Source organism: Trematomus bernacchii, unplaced genomic scaffold (assembly GCF_902827165.1).
Source record: "Trematomus bernacchii unplaced genomic scaffold, fTreBer1.1, whole genome shotgun sequence".
Taxonomy (NCBI): Eukaryota; Metazoa; Chordata; class Actinopteri; order Perciformes; family Nototheniidae; genus Trematomus; species Trematomus bernacchii.
In genome coordinates this window covers 10,292,637-10,314,916 of record NW_022987477.1, presented here as the reverse complement: position 1 = coordinate 10,314,916, position 22,280 = coordinate 10,292,637, and the positions used below count along the sequence as shown (strand labels likewise).

The window sequence follows — 22,280 nt, the reverse complement described above, 5'->3', positions numbered from 1 at the left end:
GTGTCACACAGAACGATTTTAAATGCAATGTATTTCTATTGGTAGTATGTTTCGTGCCTGCAACACGTCTTTTTGTCCGGTCGGGTCTTGGAAGACCAGAAGCTGTGTGGTTCATAAAAACATGTTCTTACTCAATATCTTACCCTAAGCCTAACCCTATCCCTTTTATTTGAAATTGTATACTGTCTGAGTTTTTTTGCCGTCAGTGAGGAAAATAAATGGGGCTCAGAGCCTCAGAATACTGAAATCTGTATTTTATGTCATCTTTTTTTCCTTCTAATTTGTTATTATTTGGTGCAGGCACGAAACATACTACCAATATAAATACATTGCTTCTAAAATCGTTCTGTGTCAGAATACTTAAATCTGTATTTTTTTAAATCGTTCTGTGTGACACGAAAAAAATGGCGAAATCGTGTTGGTGAACACGAATCAATAGATTCATTTCGTGACTATAACCCCTAGATTCCACCGGGTCCGTCTGCGGCGCGTTACGGGCGCGTTACGGGCGCGTTACGGCTGCGCCGCGGTGCTCACGGCGATCGCGGCCACTCTAGTCAATGGGTGCTATTCCACCACACGCGGCGCGTTACAGCTCAGAAGCGTCTCGGCGCAGGGCTCCTCTAAAATTAGGATCGAATCCTATTTTTGTCGCGGCGCAGCCATAACGTAAGGTCGGGCAGGCAGGAAGTGGAACGTTCAGAGCATATATAGCATATATATATATAGATATATACACACACACAAACTAATTTTGCAGACCCTATCCCTCCGTAGTCTTTCAAGTAGGAGGAGAAATGCCAGCGTTCTCCTCCGGTTTACAGGCACTGTGTAAATTATATATATAGAATAATTATGATGATGAATGCATTTTTTTACCACTAAAATACAGCAACACATCTTTGATTCATGTCGTTTATAACTGGAATATTACAAGTATTATTAACTTTGTCTGTACAAAGTAGCCTGTCCAGGAAATATGCCCAAATCAACAAAAACTGCGAGCCGGCAGGCAAGACGCTCCGCTTCTGAAATGCTTCTGAAACGCGCCTGGTAGGGTATGACGCCGGAGGAGGCCGGATCAAAACCGCAACGCGGCGCAGACGGACCCGGTGGAATCTAGGGGTAACACGAAATGCCGTGAGACTGTGTTGCTATTCCAGCCCTGTTCCAAAAAGGCTGATTCTGTGACCGTAGCCTTAAATGGAACAGCTGCTGCTAGCCACGCCCCTTTGTAGGGTCACGCAGCTTTCCCCTGCTAAGAGAGTTTTCTACCGGGAGAAACTCAGCTAAACGCTGCCGTGATTAAATACCATATTATGTTGTCAACCGCTTCAAGCATTATTTCTGAAACAGTATGGAGCTCAAACGTTTCTCTCTCGTAGGGTTTACCGCAAGGACATTACGTTACACATATTCTCTCCAGTACAGCGTTAGCTCTGAGTGTTAGCGATGCTTGCTAATGTAAACACAGACCAAACTGTTACTCCCCAAACACGGGGCGCATTGTTTCTCATACAGCACATAGTTCTTTCTTAACCTCTTAAGCACGGCGGTCCCCCCATTGGACCCCTCCCACCCTTTTTTTCGAGATAATGTCTCCGGGCTTCTTAACATTTATGAAACTATTAATGTGTAGCACCAGATTAACGGGAAGAATCTCAGCTAACTGAAGATATGAACCATTTTTACCAAAACAAAACACAAGTCTCATAAGAAGCGTCTAAATGACCCCTGAGCGAAAAAATTCTAACGCACTGCGGCACACAATTCAAGATAAAAATACCCTTATTACTTATCGTAGCTGCACATACAATATAGCCGATTAAAGCTGAGACTCCACTGATTATTTAGGTATGATGATACTTCATCACTGAGCGATCTGAACTTGCGACAGGGGAAGCAAACACAGACATCACAACACATACCTTTACGGAGCTTTTACGGCAGATCGTCTCACCGTAGCTGTCAATTAGGTCAAAAGACGTGTTCAATGGCATTAAAACGAAAAAAAAAAATGCTACAACTGTTGATCCATAGGTTGATAATGTACCTGTGCCTTTGAATAAATGATTTATAATCCATAATTCCATTTTTTATGTAAAAATCGGAGCGGAAAAGTTAGCTGCTAATGGTAGCCACCAGAGTGTATGCAGCTTCCGGTTTTGGTAACGCGTCACTCTCACCCCTTATTTGTTAACGTTTTGGTGTGTATATAACTTTCCCTCGATTCCATTGGCTCTAGCGGTTATAAAGAGATTTCATTCATCAAAATCGAGCAAGGGGGGCCAGAGATAGGTCAAATCCACCCAAATGACCCCAGAAGTGGGGGGTTTTGGCTAAATCTCTCTAAAAAGGTCAAATTTCACTTGTTTTGCATCAATCTTGATACAGGGTACTTATTATATGTTGTACTTTGGATTCCTAAAGCTTTTAGTCTACTAACCCATCATCCAAGGGTAGTTTTCACTATAAGTAAAAAAGAATTTTTGGACAGACACTATAATTTACAGTTTTTTACTATGTAAAATCTGAATTTTCTTTAAAATAAAAAACATCTATATTGATTCTGACTTTTCGACATCCAACTCACAGGTTTATCATTACTTTGAGAAAAAAGATTATTAATTTAACCCTTTTAGAAGGGAAGATATGGTCATTTGTTCTGGGAATGTCATTTTCGAGCCTGAGACCTGAAAAACAGGCTCAGGGCTTAACAGGTTAAAGGGGACCTAGCATGCAAAATGCACTTTTTGATGTCTTTTATACATAAATATGTGTCCTTGGTGTGTCAGGGAACTCACGCAGCATCAGAAAATAAAACCCTCGCTCTTTTCCTCCGTACCCAAATCTCTAAAAACGGGGGTACAACGGAGCTGATCCAGATTTGCGTCCGATATTACGTAATATCGGAAATGTGGACCCACGGCACTATCAGAAAGTTGCTATCAGAAACAATGCCCGACTGTTTTGGACGTAATATGGTTGGTGTTTACATTAGCATCGGCTAACCTGTACTGGAGAGCATGTGTGTGAAGAAGCTGGAAATAAAAAGGAACTCACCTTGTGGTATAACTGGCAAGAGAGAAAGCCTTTGAGCTCCATACTGTTTCAGAAATAATCCTTGATAATCCATGATATGGCGTTTCATCACGGCAGTATTTCGTTTAGAAAGTAGCTGCCGGGTCTCGCATGAGCTCAGCCCCCTCCTTCTTTTCTTTTTTTTCATCAAATTTTTTTTTTTAAAGCTTTATACCCAAAATCAGCACTTTTGAAACAGGAAGTGAAATAGAGGGATATGAGGCATGGCTAGAATGGGTGATGTGTTTGGTATTTTGAGCAAAACACTTCATAGACATGTTTTTTATATATTTTTATATATCTGAGACCTATGCTATTGCCTAAAAATAGCATGATAGGTGACCTTTAAGTGTTTACCGCTAGAACAGTGCCATTATATGTATTATATATAACAACTTTACTCTAAGTGCCTCCTGCAGACATCCTGCTGAATACACAGACACACAGCTGCGAGAGGGGATTCAGCTGTTCGACTGTATACGGAGACGATAGGTTGGGACGTGTCACTTGTGCCACCAATGACGTCATAGGAGCCAAAACCTGGATCTGCTTGTTTACACCTCCGTTTTTTTTTTTGTTGAGATGTGGGTAAGGAGGAAAAGAGAGAGGGTCGTATTTTCTGAAACTTTGTGAGTCTCCTTACACACCAGGGACACATATTTATGTATAAAAGACATCAAAAAGTGCATTTTGCATAATAGGTCCCCTTTAAATACTACATGATACATAATATTCACAGTGAAATTATAGATTTAGCAACTTTGCAAAAGTATCTTTTTACCTTTTAACTTTCACAAATTAAACGTAATAATGATGGATGCTTGCTCAATAAACAAAGATGGAGATATAAGAAAAAACATACCTTGGTGTAGCAGGTATTCCCTTGTTGTGTGCCCTCTCACTCTCGCCCATCTTGTCCATCCAAGTTCCACAATTGAAGCGATTTCCTCCAGAGATGAAGCCAGTGGTCTGGTCCACTGCAGCCTCTACATTAAAACCTGGTCAGATGGGCTTTTATCAGTATCACAGAGTGATACCTTAAATGTACCTTAAATAGAGTGCATAGTGTTGGTCAATCGTATCTTGGTGTTCCTGAGTAAATCTATCCAAACATTTTATTAAAAAAGGATTGAAACTCTAGCCAATTGGCATGACTGACAAATGTCTGGTGAACCTGTTAAGCCCCGAGCCTGTTTTTCAGGTTTCAGGCTAGAAAATGACATGCCCAAAACAAATGACTACAACTTTACTTCTAAAAGGGTTATATGAATAATTTATTTTATCAAAGCAAGGTTACATCTGTGAGTTGGATGTAGAAGTGTCAGAATCAATATAGATTTTTCTCAGTCAGAGTAAATTCAGATGGAACATAGTAAAAAAAGGTAAATTCTTACCTCCGCCTAAAGAAAAAACATTACTTATAGTGAAAACCACCCTTGAATGATGGGATGGTAGACTAAAAGCTTTAGGAATCCAAACTATAACATATAATAAGTACCCTGTATCAAGATTGAGGCAAAACAAGTTAAATTTGACCTTTTTAGAGAGATTTAGCAAAAAAAAGTTCTGGTTCCATCAGTGCCATTTGACATTTTTCAGGTACCAGACTATAAAAATGATGTATTACATTGAATTATCACCATAGGTATTCATTCCATCCAAAGAAAAAAAAAAGAAAGAAAGAAAAAAAAAAAAAGACCCGCCGACGGGGGCTTTGGGGCTTAACAGGTTAAAAAACGCAAAACTCAAAGCAGCTACTCCTCAGACAACAAAAACTCCATGGTCTGACCTCATGATGCTGCTGATGAAGTAACTTTTACATTATTTGCAAAAACATACAATTTAAATTATCTTGAAAACCTTTAAAGTTTTCGCAAATAATAATCTGTTCAATGTTACAGTTATACATTTTTTAAATGTTGTGTAAGGTTGTATATATACAACATCCATAATACTATCAGCTTGAGAGGTGAAAGGCATCAGCCAGTTGTCTGTTACTTAGCGCCAGACAACTGGCAGCCCCTTCCCAATGCCACCTCTCCAATGTTTGTACATGTGTTTATCAAAAAACGATGTGTGTAACTTAAATAACCAACCCGGTATCACGGCAAGACGTGAACATGTGACGATTTACCATGCTGGGAGACGTGAAGATGTCACGATTTCGTCCCTTCAAACATGACAGTTACACGGTATTGTTAACATGGCCCAACCAGTGGAGATATACCCGGAAATGCCAAGCAAATGCTACCCCGACGGTCGGTTGTTATTGTCAATATTAATATAATAATGATTTATTTTGTAATAGTCACACTCGATTTCGCCGATTTTCTTGTTGCCCCAGCTGGTCGACACCTCTTTTAGCAGAAACAAAGGCTACATTAATGTATTAAATCGATGTTAATCCATGTGTGTGGATGTGGAATTAACGGACGTGACTGCGTTGCCAGGCAACAGCTTCGGTTCATGTTAATTTACAAACTCTTCAACTAGAACCGTAGTTATATTTAAAAACATTTTAGAAGGCCTCACGAAATACTTTAATGTAAATTAAAATGTAAATGTGAAGGAATGTGTGTATAACAAAATACATCCGTCATAACAAATACCGGTAACAGACGTAGGCAAGGTCCTCAGCTCGGTGATTCGATGGTTTAGCCGCAATGCACGTTGGGAAATGGTGTTTATGCGATGTGAAATCCGAAAACATTTAAAAAAAAAAATAATAATACTTTATTCCGAGTGTGCTTGCTTTTCTCTTTGAAAGTCATCACATAACGGCATTGTAATACACGGTTCGGCTGCATTAAATATTACATATCTGCCGTAGTTCTCTATTTATAGAGCCCTGATGAGAAGACTTCTAGACAAACAGGAAGCACTGCCGCCAAAACTGAAAACGTGACGTGCATCATAAATATATCAGCAATTAAACAACATCTTACATTTATTTTCACACAATACGTCTCCTTGCAGTATCAATACTAATTCGGCTGACTTTTATATTTGATCCAATTGGTAGATAGGTTATATTTACACCATAAGGGTGCACAGCTGATATAAAAGGACTTGTAGTTTTTAAAGATATTACTGATTTTCTTTGAATATAAGAATGTAAATACTAAGTTGAGAGAATAGTCAGGGGATTTGGGTGATGGGAGACACATCTATGGATTCAGAATTTCAATAGCTTACTGTTAAATGACGGATATACCTTTCTGTCTGTGATGTTTTACAAATCAGATATTAGAAGTAAAACATGTGAAATAATATAAAACATGTGAAATAATATTTCACATGGAATTGTATATCCTGTACAATTATGTGAAAACATGAATAAAACTACACATCTTCAGATGTTATACATACACAAGTGTCCTACACTAATAATACAAAGTTATTATGGCTGTGTGTACCTTGTGTGCACACAGCCTAGTGGTTAAAGCACGTTATTTAATTAGTTGTGTATATGATATGTCAATGAACCTGAGAAAATCTTGAAATCTTGAAAGGGATATGCAAAATAGCCATTATATACAGTCTTTAATTAACTATTAGTAGAGAATAACGAGTAATTAATATACTTTATAGGGATCTGCAGATAAATGTTTAGTCTTCTCAAGCACCAACTATCAAATATCTCTCCTGGTTGTTGGCACTTGACAATCACCTTTCCCTGAATTTTACTCAGGTGTAACTAAAGCCTGATTTAAGGGTTGTTTATATTTCACATCATTAATCAGAATCTGCAAAGTAACTAAAATAAATGTAGTGGAGTAAAAATACCAGGTTAACCTCTGAATTGTAGTTGAGTAGAATTGCTGTTTTGTTTAGTAATGGATATTGAATATGGAATAAAGGTTTTGACAAGACCTGGTGTAACAATAATCAAAAAGGACATTAAAAGAGCTCCAGATGTTAATGATCTAAACAAAACAGCACACCTGAAATGTATATTTAAATACTTTATTAAGGGCAGTGAATTCGTTTTTTCTGTATGTTTTTTAAATCAGTGTTTAAGTATCATAGACAGTGTTACATTGCTATTATTATCCTTAAAATATATGTAAAACAAAACCACTTATGATCTTTTTATTTGAGTGGTTTACTAATGACAGTTAATTCTGTTTTTGCTATTGATGGTTTCATTTTTGTGAAAAATAATAAAATAATACAATTCAATAACGTGCTTTAACCACTAGATGTGCCTTTCTATCAGCTGTGCACCGTTACGGTGTAAATACAGCCTATCTACAAATTGGATCAAATATAAAAGTCAACCGAATTAGTATTGATACTGCAAGGAGACGTATTGTGTGAAAAGAAATCTAATGCTGCGTTCACACCCCACGCGATGCGATGTTTGGGGGCGGCGCGATTACATGTAAAGTCAATGCAGAGACGCGGACAGACGCGAATTCGCTCCGACGGCGCGATTCACGCGATTGAGGCGATTGAACGGTGCCGCGTTAAACGCGAGAGTTCAATTTGTTCAACTCGAGCGTCAAATTCACGTAACGCGTTCTCGCGGAAGCCAATCAGTGGTGAGGATCTCAGCCTGCCGTCACTGACGTTCAACCACACAACATCAGCCGTTAGCTGTTAGCAGTTAGCACACAGAGCTCACAGCTTCTCATATCTGTTCAGAAACTGGACAAAAGTTAAACAAGTACAAACCACAGACTGTCTGTGTCATGGCGAATACAGTCGCTGCTTTATTTATGTCTGTAGGCCGTTGTTGTGAGTGTGGACGGAGCATATACAACGTTAGCTTAGCCTGGTCGACCCGATCTTCATTCAGAAAACAAGCATTTAAAAAGATTTTTCGCCTGCTGTCTTGTCTGCAGACTTGTCAAGCATTCATTCATGGTTTTTACTAACCGGTATCAGTATGTTGTTACTTCGGCATCATTTAGAAACGTGTATTACAATTTAATCACGGTAAAATATGTTCATTTTGTTGTAGTTGTAGCTCCCGAGCCAGCGCGTCTTGTTTGAATGATGCGAGTAAACACAGCTGGCAGCCGCGGTGAAACTCCAGCGTTTAGAGCGATGCGATAGGAGCGATTAGAGCGAAGCGAATATTCGCATCGCGTCCGGTGTGAACGCAGCATAAGATGTTGTTTAATTGCTGATATATTTATGATCCACGTCACGTTTTCAGTTTTGGCGGCAGTGCTTCCTGTTTGTCTAGAAGTCTTCTCATCAGGGCTCTATAAATAGAGAACTACGGCAGATATGTAATATTTAATGCAGCCGAACCGTGTATTACAATGCCGTTATGTGATGACTTTCAAAGAGAAAAGCAAGCACACTCGGAATAAAGTATTATTATTTTTTTTTTTAAATGTTTTCGGATTTCACATCGCATAAACAACGTGCAACGTGCATTGCGGCTAAACCATCAAATCATCGAGCTGAGGACCTTGCCTACGTCTGTTTCCGGTATTTTTTATGACGGATGTATTTTGTTAAACACACATTCCTTCACATTTACATTTTAATTTACATTAAAGTATTTCGTGAGGCCTTCTAAAATGTTTTTAAATATAACTACGGTTCTAGTTGAAGAGTTTGTAAATGAACATGAACCGTAGCTGTTGCCTGGCAACGCAATCGCACAACGTCACGTCCGTTAATTCCACATCCACACACATGGATTAACATCGATTTAATACATTAATGTAGCCTTTGTTTCTGCTAAAAGAGGTGTCGACCAGCTGGGGCAACAAGAAAATCGGCGAAATCGAGTGTGACTATTACAAAATAAATCATTATTATATGAATATTGACATTAACAACCGACTGTCGGGGTAGCATTTGCTTGGCATTACCGGGTATATCTCCACTGGTTGGGCCATGTTAACAATACCGTGTAACTGTCACGTTTGAAGGGACGAAATCGTGACATCTTCACGTCTGCCAGCATGGTAAATCGTCAGATGTTCACGTCTTGCCGTGATACCGGGTTGTAAATAACACCAGAGTGAAATAATGTATCCTCTTAATCTATACAATAGTACACAGTGTGACCTGACCTGAGCTGTGTAAAGCTAAAAGATATCAAATAAAAATCATTAAGCAGTATTGGTTATGAGTGCATGAAAATACCTTCATCAGTCATATTGCTGTCCAACTGTGGCCCAGCGTTGGTCTCTCTGAATTGAATACCATGCATATGTCTCTGCATGACCTCCTGGATAACATCATACAATGGTTGTTCCTGAAGAAAAAAAGGAATTCAATTCTCCAAATGTTTTGATTCAAATAAAAACACCAGTTAATTTCAGAAGATTCAGAACATTTACAGAACTGTGCAGTTCCTTTCATTTTTACAATGGATACATTTATATAGAATTTTTATTAATGAGCAATTATAAATGGCAAACATGAAAATTCTAAAGAATAGGCTACCCCATGGTATGCAACAGTCTTTAAGAACCGTTTTGGAACTTTACTTGGGTATTTCTACTTTATGGTGTAATGCTTTGCCAAAGACTGATGTGATTTTGCAAGCTAACCCTTTGAAAAGAATAATATTTGGTGCAACCAAACCTTTCTTATGTGCCGACAGAGTTCTGTGGGGAAAAGTTTGGCTATGCAAGAGAACTGACTGTGTTGGTTAAATATAGTGGTGTGACCAGAATCAAAGTCAAGTCATTGTTGACTGACTCAAATCAGGGAAAAAGAGGCGTAATTGTTCATTGCTTATATATTTGTGCTCCTATCTAGTATGATTTCAAACAGCAGTGACTCTGGCTCATCATATCAAGAACCAATAAGAACACAGCACACAGTCCTACCCCAGCTCCATATGGCTTTTGCTCAGATATGTTGGGGTACATCCTTTTGACAGGACACTTGAGGATGGAGACACCGTCTGGTACTAGTGTGCAGTATTCCTGGATACACTGCAGCCACCACCAAACAGAATCCCTACAGTTGTAGCGCACATTAGTGCCACTGCCAAGCAGGTTGGGGATCAGGCCGTGATGCAGTGTACCTGCAAATGCTAGGATGATGTTCCTGTGAAAATTGGGATGGTGGTTTAATAGATCAGGGTTCAGATAATTGAGTTCTGGAAAGAGCACAAAAGGTGCCATTACTGTTAAAATTCACCATACTGTGAAACGTCTCATAATTCAACAAGGAACAAATTATTTTTCATGCTTGCAATCTATACTACTTCATTCTAAGATTGTGAATATTTTCAGTTAATCCCACCTGCTATTCCCATTATGATTTGAATAGGCTAGTTAAATTAAACAGAGGTATTTCTCCAGTTAATTTTTGTAACCTCAAATTTTCACAACAGTTAGGTTTTTTTGTTGTAATTAATTATCACTACTTTCAATACATGTTTGGTGTTCTATTCAAAAGTAGCATCTTGCAGTAAACATGTCAATGTATTTATACCTCACAATTTATCAGCTAATTATTGCGGCATAACACATACTCAGTGGATGTCAACTATACTTAAACAATTTCACAACATTATTGTCAAAAGTCACTTTTAAAAACAGCATTGCAAGTTCAGTGTGAGCTTTTCAGCATACATCATTCACACCGCAATTTCTTCAGGAATTGCATTCTCTAGTTCATAATTTATTCTTTTAAAAAAAATCTTTTGATCGAAGACAATATTCAACTTTATGCACTTTAGAACTTGTGGAATTTAGGTATATGACGTTGGCTAAGAAGACTTAACACAGATTTGGGAGATAATTCATACTAGGTGTTTCATAAACATTGAGACTAGAATCCTGATTAAAGTTTGACATATACCAGTCCGTGGATGTAAAGGTCTATTGACCATAACAAAAAGTGATGGAGAAACTGTGGAAATCTAAATGGAAATCATCACTTTGTTTTTTTAGATTGCCGTGCTATTATAGACAAAACATGTCAGATTTCAGGTGCCCGTGGAAAGAAATACCTTGTCATAATTAAATCATTCCTATAAAATGCCCCTTGAATAGGTAATTGATCAATTTGACATTTATCAAATTATTTTAATATGATATGAAAATAAAGACCACAGTATGTTAAATTCAAACAGACTGTGCTCAAAGCCTTATGTCTTGAAGATAATGTTTGTCTATATTGTCTAGTATTGCGGACTGACCGAGCTTCCAGGTATCTGCCACTCAGCAACAGCAGGCCTCGCAGGGAAATAAAGGTGTCACGGCCCCAACAACGGAATACCCCAGCACAAAAGTGAGGAAGACCTGTATTAAGGACAAACAACCATGTATAAGGGCAACAGTTGTTCTTTACCTAATTATTCATACAGAATGATGAATATATGAGAGCTACCATAAGCTAAGGCTGATGTTATTTTATATTTGTCTTATGTACTGCATTAATGTAGCAGCCTGGCAAGATGCGGTTACAAAACTTCACATGTGTGTAGATTAGATTAGAATGAAGTTTAAATTACAGGTACAACTTTTTTTTTAAAGTGTGTAGTTCAAAATAAAGGCAACGTTTGAAAATTGGTTTTCAGCAGGACGTGGCTCCTCTCACTTTATGCCCCTGGCCCTATTTGTCATCCCAAGATGGTCTTTAGTTTGACATAGTAACATAAATGCAACACTAAGTACACATTTTTTTTTATTGAATCTAAATATGTGTAATGTTTTCCACATGTGTATATAGTATACTATGTATTTATTTTACTATGTATATTGGGTGACTTGGGCACAAAAAAGGTCTTCATGATGATGGATCTATCACATCTCATCTTACCCTTTGTAGTGTTATCTTATTTTTTTAAATTAGAAAGTGCATACCTGCTGCATGTGACACAAAGCACTGTCCCTCCTTAGTCACTTCATTAAAGGAAGATTGGACATCTTTAAGATGAGGAGAGATTGTGGGCATAGCCCAACTGTGATCCACACCACACATCTGCACCGAACCCAGCGCCAGTTGTTTAACCAGGCTCGAACCATTCTGCACAAAGCTAATGTAGTCAAAGGAACACAAAATACATGGAAAGACATTTGTCACCAAGTGAACACTTTGTCATATCGTTATTTCAATGCTAAGTCAAATTAATGAATGGATGTGAAGTGACTGAGGAAATCCAACTACTAGGCATGCAAAAAGATTGTGTTAAGGCATACTACTATGACTCCTATATGCTATATACAAATTGAGTACTATAAGAAACTCAAAAAACATAAAGTAATATTAGTATATAATTTTCTAAATAACCCATATTATTAAGCCTTTATTAAAAAGAGAAAATAAAGAGAAATCAAACAAATCGAACAAAATACCTTGACATGCGTTAGAAAACAGCCTCTAAAGCGGTGTTGTAGGCGCCCTGAATAATGGAGTCGAAGTAACAAGGTACAAGGTAGCGGGGGATGTGCTTCAAGTAGCCAAACATGGCCTGGAACCAGTGGCCCACCTGCATGTCAAGGGCAATAACAAGTCAGCATTGGCATTGGCTCCTAGAGATGAAGTATCAGGCATCATCCTATATGAATAGGGTTCGTAGTACCCTATTGCTCGGACATTGCATTTCATGAATATAGGGTTATTAGTGGTCCCTGGAGTCTCCAAAAGTACATTAAAAGCCAGAGCCTTCAGCTAAACAGCTCCGCTTCTGTATAATCAGTTCTCAGTTTGTGTTCAGGGGGCAGATACCCTCTCCAAGACTTGCTTTTAACAAGCCCCTAGCTTCTAGATGCTTTGGCTGTCGGGAGACTTTCATTTTTCACCTCTCTTGTTTCTTATCAGTATGTCATCTCAAACTGTATGAACTCATATCCTATAAATGGGGTATCATTCCCAGAGTTGTGGTGTCTTCTTTTCTATTTAAGGTAACGTCTTGAACATAAGTCTTTCCCGTGTTATAATTTTTTGGCGGCACCTGGAAGATTTTTGACAGCCTCCAGCATCCTTTATTTTGAAATATGTCACATTATCCTTTTGTCATTTGGATTGTCTTTTTGCAATATGGTTTTTAATCTGTTCACACAACATCTATTACACAGCTGTCTTTCCCTGGAGAAGGATTTTCTTTTTTGATCTCCCCAAGGTTTCTCCCATTTTTCCATTCCTAATATGCTAAACACAGAGTGAAGCTCCCAGAGATAAATGTCTAATATGTGATATTGGGCTATATAAATAAAATAGGATTGATTGATTTAAATATTGGTTTTGTTTGAAAGTAACATTTTGTTGTTTAGCGCAAACCTTAACCCTTTTGATTTTTCAGAAAAACTGGAAAGACTATATTTTAGTTGACTTGGTCAGGATTTTAGATTCATATTTCATATTTAAATAGTAAATGTTCCTGTTGGATCTGTGAAGAGCCGAATCTCAATGTCATAATGTTGTAAAACTACAGGAGTTTCCCTCATTAGATATGGCATGTGATAATATTTACCATGTGAAGTAGAGCCCTAAAAGCAAACCTGGCTGTAACTCACCTCTCCCAAAGCTCCCTCCTTGGCCAGAAGTCTATAGAGTGGCGAAGTCACGCCCACTTACTTCCGGGTAATGGGACCTTATTTCGGAAAAATTATGCATTGAAGTCAATGGGGAGAGAAAACTTATCTTTCGATCCCGTTTGAATTGTGCCATGAATTACACATATGATGTTTGTCAATCTTAAAAAATCATTTCCATGTCAAAAAAGTCACAGTTTGTCGTAAAACTGTTGAAATATAAGACTGAAAAATACGTAACTAGAAAGACTACAAATCCCAGAGTGATGTCACAATTGTTTTCCTCCACTAAGATAAGATAACTTTAACAAGATGCCTGTGTGCTTAGTACCAGGTTGTTATTATACCAGCAATGGGTCTTGCTCGTTCTTTCGCTTCCCGTCTTCCCGACTTTATATATACAGTCTATGTTCCCGTCTGATGAAAGGACTAGGAGTGTCTGGATCAAGCTAGCTAGTAGCTAGCACGTTAGTTAGCATTACAGCCGTGTCATTTTTATTAGCCTTAACATGAAGTAACATGAAGTAACCCAACATGTTAAACAGTAAGAGTAGTCGTCATATTTCGTGAACCCTTTGAATAGTACTGTCACCGGTGTGATCATTCTATAATACACAATTTAAGCCCGGGGGAGAAATGCTAACGCTAACGCTAGCGATCTTCTCTACTTCATGCTATCTGCACAAATGGTTGACATTAAACATTAAAACGACCGGGCAGTTCAGAGAGAATCGAAGGCAGGCAGGCAGCTTTGCATGACATTCTTCAGGACGTGTTTCATTGTGGTGATAGTGTGAGGGTAGCCAATCGTTTTGTTGACAGTAGTGATGGCCATCTTGGTGACGTGTGTTGTTCTGTGAGACCAGAGATGTAGTTCATTGAGCGTTTCACACAAACAAATGTGTTACTTCACAGTTTTACGACACATTTTATTTTTTTTGACTTGCAAAATTATCTTTTAAATTGACAAACATCATATGTGTAATTCGTGGCACAATTCAAACGGGATCGAAAGATAATCTTTCTCTCTCCATTGACTTCAATGCATAACTTTTCCGAAATAAGGTCCCATGGGGCTCAACCGGAAGGGGAGGGACTTCGCCACTCTATTGGAGACATAGTCCATCATCCAGTCTCCCTGCCTCAGGTTATCACAGAGCGGATGACCAAGATCATTCTTAGGACGAATCTCTGCCAACACTGACATCAGCCCTAAAAACCACAAACATCTTATAAATATTTGTCTTGCATATATTCTGGTTTAGAGGATGCTGATGATATTGTTAGAAATTAAAATTCAATGTTTTATGGCATGATTTAGTCTAAAACATACCGTCAGTTTAAAAGCAGTCAGATGAAGAACTTATTACTTTTAGTATTGTGTTCACACCTTAAATGGTGTGAAAGGAGGGATTGTTAGAAATTAAAATCAATGTTAAACAGCATAATTCAGTCTAAAACATATCGTCAGTTTAAAGCTGTTTTATTGTGGAAAAGCCCGGAAGTTCTCAGGAAATCAATGCCAAGCTTTTATTCTGAAAAATCCTTTATCCGGTTAGCTTGTGACTAATGTTGCGTTTTCTGAATGTAAAGTGAAAATGACTTGGAGTGATACACACAAACATACGGACTTTAACACTACATCGATAGACGTTAAGATATTATTACTGCTGAATATTAAATGAAGGTCTAGTTGATCGTAGTGTTTACAGATACGTGAGAAGCTATGACGTCAGAGGGAATTTCCGTAAAATAAGAACTGTGCCGGAGCGGAACCACTAGGACTTCTAAACTAAGTATTACAGCTGTTTATAAGGTATTAAATAGAAAGTCATGACAGAGATAATGAGGAGAAAATGCTTAAGGAAGTAGGCAGAGAATATCAATGTCGAAATCATCTGTGCTCTCGCGATATCGAACCGGCAAATGAGTAGGGGGCCACCCACTATTTGCACAGCGGGGGACAACGAGACGTGGATAAAAAGGCAGGACGAAAGATAACTCACTCTCTTCCCTTCGCTGCAGCCTCCCTCAAGACAACACCGGCTTTGTCTCTCCATTCACCATGCTTGTTCTTTAACCACGTTACTTAATTAAACTACCCATTTGAACCTTTTCAGAGACTCCATTAGTCTCGTTATTTTAAGTTTCTTTCCTGGGAGCGAGAAGATCACAAATTATCAACATTTGGCTGACCCGACATGTGATATCGACACTGGGAGAGAAACCGCTAGTTTCGACGGAGATTTTGGCGAACCAAAAGACACACAAAGGGCCCATATGCGAACGGTAAGGAGAAGCCAGTTATATCAAATTCTTCAATAGCTTATATAGAACCATTTAGATTTGTGTGTTTTGCGGCGAGCAGGACATCCTGAGAACAGCTGTTAATTTAATGTTAAATATAAATTTAAACCAAACCACGTGGCGTTGTTTTAGAGCAAGCAGGGTGAGTCTATTTTCCTTTCTTTGATTCATTAACCAACTGCATGTTTTTTAAACCAACTGCATGATTATAATGTGTGTGTTTTCCAAGCCGGATATATTAATGTGCTTTTAAGCCGGTATTTATATAATCTTTTAAAAAAAATAAAATAAAAAAAAATAAAAAAAAAAATAAAATTAATAAAAAATAAATAAACCAATCCCAGATATTGAAGTTAAGTTCGGATGACATAGGATATTTGTTATCAGGAGCGAAGGTACTATTCAGTAGATTAGTGATTCATCTTTGATACATTTAAGGACTATATCCAAACTACTTATTATATTGTGTTTGACGACTTATAGATGGACTCTTGTCGTTTTGTATATTCTCAAGACAGATGGTATCTTCTTGACAGAGAAATAGATGGTATCTTTTCTCGTTATTAGCAAGTTAAAGATGGAATCTTCTTGTTAAAGAGAGTTGATGGCATCGTCTCGTTTTTAGTCTCAAGATCAGATGGAATCGTCTTGTTTCATTGTCCCAAATAAGTGAGATGGTCTCTTGTTTAATTGGTGATAAGAGTCTGTGGAAGTCTGAAGTATACTCTTTAATCATTGCGTGTGCATTACGGAAAGAAATGCGGCATTCGTGCGTTAGATAGACGATATTCTCCTAATAGTGTTTGACTGGCTTCCCATTTGGTCGCATAATAGCGTGAGAGTTGCTCAGACGACCATAGGCTAAATAGTTTTGATGGTCTCTAACTATTTTGTATTAACTTGTTTAAATTGTATAGCATATTGAGAGCGTCGTGCTGTTATACTGCTCTGAAGTTTAGCCTGGAATGAGGTCTCCTTGTTGAGATCAACACCTCCAGGATTTCAACGCATCAGAGACAGCCATTCTTCTTGCAAAAAACTCTTTGTTCTGCAGGTCAGCATTTGAAATCAGTTGCCATCTTGTTTTGACCTCATGTTGACAAACAATGACATGGCAGTCGTCATTCTGTGAAATGTAAATTCAGAGGACCAGTTGTTGTCTTTTTGAAATCCATTCAGTTTCACTCACATGAGGCTAATTCAATATTCATGACCTCCATAGTGTGTAGAAAAAAATCATTCTTCTTGAGTCAAAGTTGGAATTAGATATTCCATTTTGCTGAATCAGGTTATCTATACCGTTGGAGTTTGGTTTTTGAAGAAAAAGATTATTGTATTTTCTAAAAAGCTCAAATCTGATTTTTGAAATATTAGTCCTTGCAAAGGAGTTTTACCTGCTTATGCTTATACTGTGCAATGTGGTGTGGCTGGGATATGCTTTGTTGATTAATCCTAAAAATTGTGTGTGCTGATGGCTGTTTTTATGCTTTGTCCATTAATCCTAAACATTGTGATTGCAAGTGTATTCGCTGGTTTAAGTTTGACTGTTTAATCATAAAGTCAATTTCTTTCCCATATCAAAGGTAGTTATTAAGAAAATAAGCTTCTTGTTAAAAAGAAGTCCGTTTTTAGAAGAGCTAAAAAAGGGTGGAAAAAAGCTGAAAAATTACAACAGCACACTCTGCTGGTTGTACAGAATTGTTGCACAAGAAATGGGGGTAAAAGGACAAACGTATAAATACAACACCAATTGATTATAATTATGCTAAGGTTTACTTTCAAGTATTATAGATGAACACGTACTTCATCACACATAGATAGAATCACAGGTGGTTCCTGATATTAAGATAAGAAACCTTACATAAGTCTTTCAACCTAGACTGTAGAATACCTAAACACCACACAATTGAAGTAAAAACATAGTTTATGACATTAGCATAATTTCATGCACTTTGGAATACACTATACACAGTAAAGCTAGATTTTTACGAGATTTCTATTTGCATATTTCAAAGCCAAGCCACTGTACAAGGTTTAAAAAAAAAAAAAAAAAAAAATTAAAAAAAAAATTAAAATTAAAAAACTTTTTTGCATATTTTTATTTTACTTTATTAATCTTTAAAAAAAAAAAAAAAAAAACCCAGGTATTGAAGTTAAGTTCGGATGACAGGATATTTTCTATCAGGAGCGAAGGTACTATTCAGAAGATTAGTGATTCATCTTGGATACATTTAATAACTATATCCAACTACTTAAGCAATATGTCGCCAAAATACACTAAGTTAGGAGCACCCGCAGAGCCAGGGTCAACTGCAGACATCAAGGCAAAGGTACATGTCAGATCAGATGCCACAACACATGCATCAGACAGACAAAAGAACTGGAAACAGATACAGGAATTGTTTGATCAATGGCAGACGAGAGGATTGATTCCAGCAGATGATCAACCTGGCCCAACAAAAGCCCATAGAAAAGCTGTAGTTGCTTATGAGAATGAGAGATACTTAGACCAGCAAGAAGCATGGATCCACACCAGACACCCCTTTTGGTATGGACCTGAAAAAAGCGCTATGAACAAAGCTGAAAAAAGAAAAACGACAGTTACAAGTCTGCTGCTCCATCTGAAATATGCCAGCCAGGGATTGACAAACAGCATACATGTGTTAAAAGCGGCAGATCGGCCAGTGAAGGAAGACACAGCAGGAATAACAGAAGAGGCTCCAGTTATCCAAACTCAAGAGCAGAATCCAAGTCTAACTGAAGTGTCTTTTTCCAACATATCAGAGAACAACCCTTTTCACCAAGCCCCTATACAGATGAAGCGTCTTATTTTGGACAGTTTAAAGTGCGAGGGTCGTGATCGGTTCATGCACGTTCCGTGATGGCCGGCCGGCCCCCAGTCAGACTTGATACCGCCCCCATGATAAATACATTTAATTATTGTGAAGCCAGCTGCAATGGATCATTGATCCACCAGGGGGTGCAGTGGGGTTCCACACTGGAGTCATGTGAAATCAACTTCTAAATAATAGATGTTGTTTAGTCGGAAAAAACGAACGAGCCGGCTCTCCCGATTTTTAATCCTAATTTAATCATCATCATTGATGTTTATGTTCGCCGAATTGACATGAAATCACTGACAAATATGAATATTCTGTATTCAACTTCATTGAAACGATCAGGATGGGTGTTATTTTTCCCCACAATGACCAAGTCGCTGCAAATGATCCCATGTATTACATGTACATGGCCACATTCTCAACAAAGTTACGTAACGAATCATTCTGTATTCCTTGCTTACTTTTTATTTAATGCTTTATAACAGCTGGAATAGTTCGTTTAGAACAGGCACCTCACTCGCAATCTGCTCCTCCGCAACGCCTACCACCTACCTCCGGCTGAAATTATGAATGTACAGTAAGGCATAGTAATCATAGATAACACGGCAGGGTCCGTTACAGTTTGTTTTCATCTGATTTCAAATATTTCAAATGTCTGAAGTTAATAAATACATTCTCAGTGTTCAAGTCAATAATAGTCATATAAGAAAAGTACTGATCTAATAACAGAGATTTTATAAGGACTTTTCAATGTTCGACATCGCTCATGTGAAATACAGTAAACTGGATGTTGTGGTGCCGAGAGGCGGGGTATCAAAAGTACAAGCTAAACTTTTATTTAGCATCTGAACACACTTGTAAACAACGTGATGCCCGGGAAGCGAAGACCCGGCGGAAACAGCTGGTCTGGTTCACTAAAATGTCCGTGTACAGTATATCTGGTACTAATGTATAGCGGATCTTTGTTAAGATCCATATGTCACGGATAGATATTATATATAGAGATGGGATGGCAGAAGGTGCTATATATATATATATATAATTCCAAAGCTGGTAAAGACCTTTCAAATTTAGCAATAATAGTCATATAAGAAAAGTACTGATTTGTTCTTGAATATTATAATAAAATAAACACCGGCTGTTGTTATGCCTGCTGTAACGTTTACTTTCTCCGTTCTCCGCTTAAGTAATTATTACTTCCTGGTTAGCTTTCCGCTCGAAATTTAAATCTGAAAATGGCAAAATAACGGAGAAAAAAACGTTCACAGAGAAGACGACAACAATTGTCACTTGCACTTGTCATTTAGCATCTGAACACACTTGTAAACAACGTGATGCCCGGGAAGCGAAGACCCGGCGGAAACAGCTGGTCTGGTTCACTAAAATGTCCGTGTACAGTATATCTGGTACTAATGTATAGCGGATCTTTGTTAAGATCCATATGTCAGTAGAGATGGGATGGCAGAAGGTGCTATATATATATATATATATATATATATATATATATATATATATATATATATAATTCCAAAGCTGGTAAAGACCTTTCAAATTTAGCAATAATAGTCATATAAGAAAAGTACTGATTTGTTCTTGAATCAACTTTTTTATGGAAAATGTTTTATGTAATTTTATTTCATTTTAAATAAAATGAAAGACATTCACAGTTAATGTAATTAGATATACATTATTAATGCCATACATTTTTAAATGTAATTAGATATACATTATTAATGCCATACATTTTTGCATAAATATTTATTCAGTATGATAGCTGTCTAACAGAAGTTAAATCCATTTCTCACTTATTCTGACAATGTACTTAACCCCAAATAAAAGAACCCAATAAAAATAGTTGTTAAATAATAGTGAAGTCACGTTGTAATAACAATAACTCATCTCTCTCGGTTTTTTTTGTTTTCTTTGTGTGCTTTGCCAAAAGCCACTGTGTCAAGTGTCCTAGTTGGGTTACCGTAACGAACAGCAGCCGGCTCTCGATTTTTAATCCTAATTTAATCGTTTATGTTCGCCGAATTGACATGAAATCACTGACAAATATGAATATACTGTATTCAACTTCATTAAAATGTTATTAACGTGCCTAAACTCAGTAATTCACAAAAAATTACTGATCCCTCCGCGTCGCGGAGGGATCTTGATCCCTGGGTGTTATTTTTCCCCATAATGACCAAGTCGCTGCAAATTATCCCGCTTATTACATGGCCACATTCTCAACAAAGTAACGACATGACTCCCAATATTAATTAAAATGCTTTTATGGATTTAGAAAATATTTTTATTGATTTAAAACATAGTTCTATGTATTGATTTAAATTGACATGCATCCGCTAAGAAAAATAGTCCGTTGTTACCGTTTTTTAAACAGTCAGAATGAAACGGCAGCTCTCAGCTGTGTGTTCACACTCCTAACTCTGATCTTTCTTTTCCAACAGTTAAGTTAACTGTAGGTTACTCTGAGTGACAAGCTTACAGTTAGTGAAGTAACACTTTTTTTTTGTGAGTCACGACCTCGCTGTTTCATTCTAACATAACGCTCCATATATGACTGTTTCCACTCGGACTTCAATACAGCAACACCATTGTTTGGTTTCCATGGTAGCGTGTCTCTTTAGTAGCGTGCACTCCTTTCCTGTAAATTACAGGTCCAGCCAGGCAAAACAGTAATATGAAATATGAACGTTAGTTTTTAACTGAAATGATCAAATAAAGTCAAAATGTCACAGTGTTTACAAACATTGACCATACCGTTCACCAGCCCCCACCCCACTCTTTGTTTAAAACGAATTGGCCATCGGAATGTGTGTGTCCCAACCCCCCCCTGTGATATCTCTTCACAGGGGGGAGAGAGTTAGACGCTCGTGAATTGTCAAGGGGGGGAGGGGGCCTCTCTGCACGGAGGAGCCGCGGAGAAGTGAATCACAGTGATCTGCTATTTTAAAGTAAATTCAACACATATCGACCCTAAATATAGCATATATTAAGAACGAGAAAGTGTTAACATCGTTTTTTGTAAACATATGACCAATGTGCGAGGGTGATGACATCAGAGCATCGTCCTATGGGCTTAGCCCCGGACAGGTACAACAGGTATTCACTCAGAGGGGGGTAGTTACCCATTTACATGTCAAAAAGCAACATACAGTAGGCGGGTGGGGGATGGTGAACGTTTACATTTCTCTACAGCAGTGGTTCCCAAACTTTTTGTGCCCAAGGCACACCAAAGGACAAGTAAAAATCTCAAGGCACACCTATTGTGCGAAATAGCCCTTATAACACGTGTTATCACTCATATCATGTAAAATATCTGTAAATGTGCATAATTATTTACTTATGCCAAATAAAATGTAAAGATAGAACAATCAGTGGTTCAAGTTAGTATATTCCTCAGTGTAACATATCCACTAGTTGCAAAGCTTAAACATTTTTATATATTTTTTTATTTTAAGGGAAAGGATGTTTTCACTACTCAGTTTGTCAACTATGTTACGGACAAACTTGATGTCATTACAATCATTTGATTAAGTCCTGCACTTCAAGTAAAATCAAATTTGAAAGGCTCTTGAGTCTA

General features: G+C 37.7%; 1 pseudogene; it reads right to left on the bottom strand.

Annotated features, from left to right (window-relative positions):
- LOC117498009 overlaps positions 1–22,280 on the bottom strand; it is a 92,403-nt pseudogene that overhangs the window by 10,171 nt on the left and 59,952 nt on the right.